The sequence below is a fragment of the Moschus berezovskii genome, chromosome 4 (assembly GCF_049115385.1).
Source record: "Moschus berezovskii isolate FMDL1 chromosome 4, NW_MosBer_1.0, whole genome shotgun sequence".
Lineage (NCBI taxonomy): Eukaryota > Metazoa > Chordata > Mammalia > Artiodactyla > Moschidae > Moschus > Moschus berezovskii.
The window spans coordinates 89,255,507-89,261,506 of NC_142463.1; positions in this window are offsets into that span (position 1 = coordinate 89,255,507).

Below are 6,000 nucleotides of genomic sequence, written 5' to 3' on the forward strand. Positions count from 1 at the left end.
ACTGTGCAGTTTTATAAAATTAATTCTTCAAAGTATCTTATATTGCTTTCCATGCACTAGGATCTGTTGTGGGATACAAGTGAAAATGAGGATCTCTTCCTTTACCCACAGTTCAGCATTAGGTAGGGCTGCCATCCAAATGCGTTCCCAGCCTGGGATGTGTGGGTGAGAGCTGGGATGTGGCCTAGTGCTGGGAGTCCCCTTGCGCTTGGGATGGGGAGGACATCCATGAAGGAAAGGGATGTCTGTGTTGGATTGTGTAGGAACAGGGAACTTGATTAAACCGGAAGAAATACTAAGGATAATGGAAGCCAGCGCTCTGATTTTTAGAGGAGTTGTTAGAATCAGAAAGGGAAAAGACTAGAACAAACTCTAGTGTTGAGTTTGAATAGGAGGTACAAGGTTTTGGTGTGAACTTATGAATTTCAACATAAAGAAATATGTATGTACATATTCTTTATGTATGTACAAATACATACATATTTGGGTGTATGTACAAATTCCCTGACTCTGTCTGCTAAGTGAGCCTTGGAGCAGCAGTTCCCCTCTTCCTCCAGTGCAGTGTATGCTCCTGGCATCCAGATTCAAGCACTACATTCTCCACTTAAAGGAGTGAGGACTCACTCTTTGGAGAAATGGCTGATTCTATGGCTGTGCAGAAGTACATGAAGAGCAGGAAATCAAGGAAGTACTCAAAAAATGATTGCATCTTGAAAGGACACAGAAACCGATCTTTAAGGGACTTACACTGGGCAAATTCGGAAAAATCTGAGCATCCAAGTAATGGTTTAAAAAGCACCGAATAGAAGAGGAAACTGTAAGTCTATACTGATATAAATGAATCAGTAGTTTAATAATAAAAATGAGATACATAAGTAATTTCAGAGCACTTCTCCATAAAATACTTCTTAACACATTATTGACCAGTGACATACTTATATATGCCTTTTGTTACCTGAATGTTATTGACCAGAGATGACATGTTTTTAGAGGGTGATACAGTTAACATTACCATGAGAAGTTGCTAGAGCTTGAAATTGATCAAGGGTTCATGATACAACTTAACAATTGTCATTATCATTCACATTTTGCTTCATTAGGTTTTTGTTCCAACCTTGTGTATATTATTAACACAAAATTATTACTGTAAAATTTTCAAAAGTGATGCATCATGCACTTTTTGCAGTGAACTTTATGCAGATTCTTTCTCTGATTGTCCGAGCAGTAATAATTTTGTGTTAATAATATACACAAGGTTGGAACAAAAACCTAATGAAGCAAAATGTGAATGATAGTTCTTCAGAGTCTAGTTCTGATTCAGACGGTCCTAGTGGGATTCAGATTTCAGTGTCCATAATGTAGTGTCTATGACTGCTTTCATTCACAATGGCAGAGTTGAGGAGGCACAACCAAATGGCCCACTAAGTCCGAATAGTCCTCAGTGTAAAAACTTCGCTGACCCTAGGCGTAAAGGTTATGTTAGGTATAGAGGGATAAAGGGAAAGATGTGTCTGAGGCATTTACTGCTGCAGCTAAGTAGCTTCAGTCGTGTCCGACCCTTTATGACCCTATGGACTGTAGCCCACCAGCTCCTCTCTGCTTGGGATTTTCCAGACAAGAATACTGGAGAGGATTGCCATGCCCTCCTCCAGGGGCTCTTCCTGACCCAGGGGTCGAACTTGCATCTTTTATGTCTCCTGCATTGGCAAGCAAGCTTTTTACCACTAGCACCACCTGGGAAGCCCCCTGAAGGCATTTGACTTGCGTTCTATTAGGTAAGAAGAGGAAGTCTCTGTGAGAGCAGAAAATGAGAGAATGAAAGCATCAGAAAATAGCATTAAAACATCTACATTACCATATGTAAAATTAGATAGCCAGTGGAAATTTGCTGTATGATGCAGGGAGCTCAAATCCAGTGCTCTATGACAACCCAGAGGGGTAGGATGGTGTGGGAGGTGGGAAGGAGGTTCAAGAGGGAGAGGACATATAGGCGATTTATGTAGATAGATGTATGGCAGAAATCAACACCATATTGTAAAGCAATTCTCCAATTAAAAATAAGTTAAAAAATGAGAATACACACCTTTAAATATACATGACATTCTAAAAAAAAGAATATCAGAGTATTCTAGTCTAAGTGAATGCATGCTAAGTTGCTTCAGTTGTGTCTGATTCTTTGTGACCCTATGGACTGTAGCCCACCAGGCTTCTCTGTCCATGGGATTCTCCAGGCAAGAATGCTGGAGTAGGTTGCCATTTCCTTCTCCAGGGAATCTTTCTGACCCAGGGATTGAACCCGTGTCTCCTGCATTGGCAGGCTGATTCTTTACCACTGAGGCACCGTGGATTAACTGCTTTTTCTTCCCTGGTGATTCAGACGATAAACAATCTAGGATCAGAGAGTCTCAGCAAACCATTAAATCAATTTTTAAATATTTTAAGGGATTTCACTGGCTGTCCAATGGTTAAGGCTGCACTGCCAATGCAGGGAGGCACAGGTGTGATCCCTGGTCGGCAACTAAGATGCCACATAACCACATGGCCAAAAGATAAATAATAATTTTAAAATTATTAAAAATTTTGTGACTCCAATTTAGAGTGTGTAATCAATTTAAACTTAGTAATCAATTTTAAGTTGCAATCAATTTTTTGTATATATGCAGTTTTGGAAGTTACACAGTTGGAACTTTTAATAATGGTATTTTATTTTGTTTTATTGTTTTTGTTTGTTCTCCACTGCAACCACCAGATGGCGAGTTTTCTCACATTGTCTGGTTGTTGCACAGGGTCTCTGGCCAACAAAGGATAATAGGTTCACAATTCCTTCTCTGAAACTCCTGTGTTTTAAAATTGAGAATATTTCAGATTTTTAGGAAATACACAAATATATAATTCATTATGTTATACCTCTTATGGGGATGTGGAACAGCATTCCATAGACAAGTTCAGTTGCTCAGTCGTGTCCAACTCTGCAGCCCCATGGACTGCAGCACGCCAGGCCTCCCTGTCCATCACCAATTCCCGGAGCTTACTCAAACTCATGTCCATTGAGTCGGTGATGCCATCCAGCCATCTCATCCTCTGTTGTCCCCTTCTATTGCTGCCTTCAGTCTTTCCCAGCATCAGGGTCTCCCCTCCCCAAATCAAACCTCCAGAGAAGACCACAGCCTTGGCCAATAGCTTGACTATGACTTCAGGAGAGAACTTGACAAAGACTCTCCACTTGACCAAACTCTAGTCAGGGTCCAACAGCCTTTCTTCTTGACTAGGCCTTGACCTTGGCCCCATCTTGCATAGCTCAGTTGTAACAAGGATCCAGCTAGGTCACTTTAGCAAGAATCCCTTCATCCTTGCTATCTGATCATATTCCCCATCCCCTACCCATGCTATCTGATCACCCTGGCCTTCATCAAGAATTCTATTCGACTAACTTAGCAAGAATTCCCCTACCCTTGATGTCTCCTGTGAGTAACTTTTCACACACTGACCCCTTCATTCCACTTGTTGGCTACAAATTCCCAGCTATCTTTGTCATACTTGGAGTTGAGCCCAACCTCTCTTGCCTATTCCAGTAGCATTGACACCTATCACAATTGTTCTGAATAAAGTCTTTACATTTTAACAAATGTCAAGAATAATTTTTTTAACAACCTTGAGCTGGAGGCACCCGGCTAAGCCATCCCCAGACTCTTGACCCATGGAAACTATGAGATAATAAATGGGTTTGTTGTTGTTTGGTGTGTTTTTGTTGGCTGCGTCACGTCTTGGTTGCAGTGTATGGGCTTACTAGTTGCAGCTTGTGGGCTTAGTTGTCCCTTGACATATAGGATCTCAGTTCCCCGGCCAGAGATTGGACCCGCATCCCCTGAATTGGAAGGTAGACTGAAACCACTGGACCACCAGGAAAGTTGTTTGTTGTGGCAGTCTGAACACAGGTTGGAAAAGAATTTCCAGACACAAGGCAGAATGAGAGGAGAATAGAGTTTAATAGAGTGGGTGATGCTGTTACAGCAATGGGCCAGCTCAAGGGAGAGCTGATGTTTTTCGTGGGCTAGTCGCCAATTTTCATAGCCCCGAGAAAATTCCTGCTGGAAGGGTAGCACTAGATGATTCGTTAGGGTGCTGTATAGGGTGAGTACTGCGGTGGGTGTTTTTGACTAATGGGTCAAGAAGCCGACTGGTGGTGATGACGGGGACTTTGGGCAATGATTACAAAGGGGATTAGTCAGTTTCAGAGGTGACCTTGGTTCTGGGCTCTGTGTCTATGTCTTGGCACAAAGCCTCGCACCTGTGGCCTTGGCATAGGACTCCACACTGTTTTAATCCTCTGTTAAAGTAATTTGCTGCAGAGAACTAGAAACTAATGTGTGGTGTATCCTGGATACTGTGATGCACTGCTCAAAATCCCCCTCCAGGACTGCGGCTCTTATTCTTCTACTGCCAGGAAAGCTGGCTGCTGGTAGTTCACAGATGTATGAATGTGCAGCACCTTGCCCAGTATCTGACACCCTACAGACACACTGCTGCTGCTGCTGCTGCTGAGTCGCTTCAGCCGTGTCCGACCCTGTGCAACCCCATGGATGGCAGTCCACCAGGCTCCTCTGTCCCCGGGATTCTCCAGGCAGGAATACTGGAGTGGGTTGCCATTTCCTTCTGCAATGCATGCATGCATGCATGCTAAGTCGCTTCGGTCGTGTCCGATTCTGTGCCACCCCATGGACAGGAGCCCACCAGGCTCCTCTGTCCACGGATTCTCCAGGCATAAATACTGGAGCGGGTTGCCGTTTCCTTCTCCAATTTAATCATTAAGTCATGTCTAACTCTTTGGAACCCCGTGGACCATAGCCCACCAGGCCCCTCTGTCTATGGGATTTCCCAGGCAAGAATACCAGAGTGGGTTGCCGTTTCCTTCTCCTTTATAGACACACAGTATGTGCCAATTTCCTTCTACAGAGCCCAGCTGGAACAACTACTATGTTTTGACAGTACCTACAATGTTGTAATAGCTCACACCTGAAATTTCATTTCCTCTGGTTTCTTGAACCATGGCCGTTTCTGGTAAAGGAAAGGCCTTCTCATCATAGGCATCACCTCTTGGTAATAAAAATAATTCTCTTTTGAAAACAATGATTTATTTTTAAAAAAGGTTTCCCATAAATTAGCTCATTTGATCCATAGCCTCAGAGGGAGGTGGTATTATCCTCATTTTGTAGGTGAAGAAAGAAGATTGGAAATTCATCAAGGCACTTCTGCAACTTCTACCCTCTACCGAATTGTTTCTCTGAAAGTGTCTTAGCCAGTGAGGGAGGGGGAGCTCACCAGCTCCGCTTAAGCTCCTTCACACTGGAGATTCCTTTTCCTACCAAATGCCACGTGGACTACAAGGAGTTTTTCCCAGGGTGAAATGAGTACTCTCTGGAACTCAAAGTGAAAGTGAAGTCACTTAGCCGACTCTTTGCGACCCCGTGGACTGTAGCCCACCAGGCTCCTCTGTCCATGGGATTCTCCAGGCAAGAATACTGGAGTGGGTTGCCATTTCCTTCTCCAGGGGATCTTCCCAACCCAGGAATCGAACCCAGGTCTCCTGCATTGCAGGCAGATGCTTTAACCTCTGAGCCACCAGGGAAGCCCCAGGAACTCAAAAGTGGTTCTAATTTAAGTAGCTCTCCAATGTAGAATTCTGGTGTTAGTCACAGCTTGGAGACCCTGCTTTCATTCAGGAAATATTTCCACACAACCTGGGACAATTTTTTTTTTTAATATGCATGTTACTTCTCAATATTGAGTTTAAACAAGCAAGAAAAACTGGAAATAACCCATATATTTATCAACAGGTGATTGGATAAACAATGGAATACTATTTATGTACTCTTGATATCAGGCAACAAGATGAATGAATTTCAAAATAATTATGTTGAGTGAACGAATCCAGACAAAGAATGCATATGATATGATTCTGTTATTGTAAAACTGTAGAACATGCAAACTAATTGGTAGTGT